The sequence below is a fragment of the Elephantulus edwardii genome, unplaced genomic scaffold (assembly GCF_000299155.1).
Source record: "Elephantulus edwardii isolate Elephantulus edwardi_28Jun2011 unplaced genomic scaffold, EleEdw1.0 scaffold00031, whole genome shotgun sequence".
Taxonomy (NCBI): Eukaryota; Metazoa; Chordata; class Mammalia; order Macroscelidea; family Macroscelididae; genus Elephantulus; species Elephantulus edwardii.
In genome coordinates this window covers 13,421,191-13,422,927 of record NW_006399781.1, presented here as the reverse complement: position 1 = coordinate 13,422,927, position 1,737 = coordinate 13,421,191, and positions in this window count along the sequence as shown.

Genomic DNA, 1,737 nt, shown 5'->3' with positions numbered 1-1,737 from the left:
CTTGGATCCATAGTCAACACTCTTGGTACCAGTAGCCAGGAAATTAAAAGATGTATTGCGATGGGAAAGTCGGCTGTTAGAGACCTCTCCAAAGTACCGAAGAGCAATGGTGACACTCTTGAAACTAAGATGCACCTGATACATGTCATGGTCTTGGCAATTACTTGCTATGTGTCAGAGGGTTGGACAATGACTAGGGAGGATAGAAGGAGAATTGATGCCTTTGAGCTGTGGTGTTAAAGAAGAGGTTTGAATATTCCATGGACTGTTAAGAAAATGAACAGGTTAATCCTAGAGAAGATTAAACCAAGCTGCTCCTTGGAGGCAAAGATTCTGAAGCTTTGTCTGACATAGTTTGGACATTTTGCAAGGAGGGAACAATCCTTGGAGAAAGACATCATGCTTGGGAGGTTGGAGAAACAGCTCAGGAGGGGAAGGCCCTGTATGAGGTGGATTGATTCAGTGACTGGGGTAATGGGGATAGGTGTGTTGGAGGCAATGAGATTGACACAGGATAGAGCAGGGCTTAGGGCTATTGTACATTGGGTCACTATGAGTCGCAGGTGACTCAACAGCACATAACAAAAACAACCTCCTAAATAAACTAAAAATACTATATCTTAACAAGTTCTGTAATTTAACAATTTTTATACCTTTAGTTGCAATTAAAAACCAAAACACCCCCAAAACATGGAAAATATTAAAACTTTTACAAAGTAACCCTTCAATGAATGTTCCCATGATCACAATAAAAGAAAAGGCAAACATAATAAAATTGTACACATTTATAAATAAATAGTCTCTCTAAGCAGTTCAATAAATGGAGTCTCCTTTTGTTTGCTATTTAACTGGGCATCGTCCCTTGCTTCTCATTGGCCAGACTGTGTTTGGATTGCTCGCACACTCTCGGTGTCTTCTGATGTAGCACACTGGAAGCACATTCTGCATTTTCATCACCTTCTACTTGAATAACACTAGACACCATTGAGACCCTTCTCTGGGTTTTGATATTTGATGCTGAGAGGTTGTTCTTTTCTCTTTACTGAACTCTGGTAGATGTGTAAGCTCCATTGGACTGGTGATCTGTGGGAACAGGGCAATAGCGCTCTGAATACAATTGAACCACTGCTGCTTATGGAACACACCATTGGCTTGGAGAGTGAGAGACTGCCTGGGGCAGGGTCTTGGAAACACACTCTAAAGATATTTTAGCTTTATCTGAGGATCTTCCAAAGGATCCTCCCATTCTCACATCTACATCCTACAGATCTTCTAGGCGGAGCTGGGATTGATTGTCATTAAACCTGGTAAAAGTGTTGTCCATTTTATGTAAAAGGTCAAGTTAAAACCAAGATAAGACATTCAGATGGCAAACAAACACATGAAGAATTGTTCAAAATCCCTAGCTCTAAGAGAGATGCAAATCAAAACAACCATGAGATATCATCTCACCCCAGTACAAATAGCAATATTTAACAGAACAGCAAACAACATATTCTGGTGAGGTTGCAGTGAAGAAGGAACCCTTATTCACTATTGATGGGAGTGTAAAATGGTGCAACCACTATGGAAGGCAGTATGGTGCTTTCTCAAAAAGGTGGAAATAGAAATACTATTTGACCCAGCAATTCCACTACTGGGAATATATCCTAATGAAACCAGAACTGCCACCCAAGCAGATATATGCACATCTATGTTTATTGCAGCTTTGTTCACAATAGCAAGGAGTTGGAAACA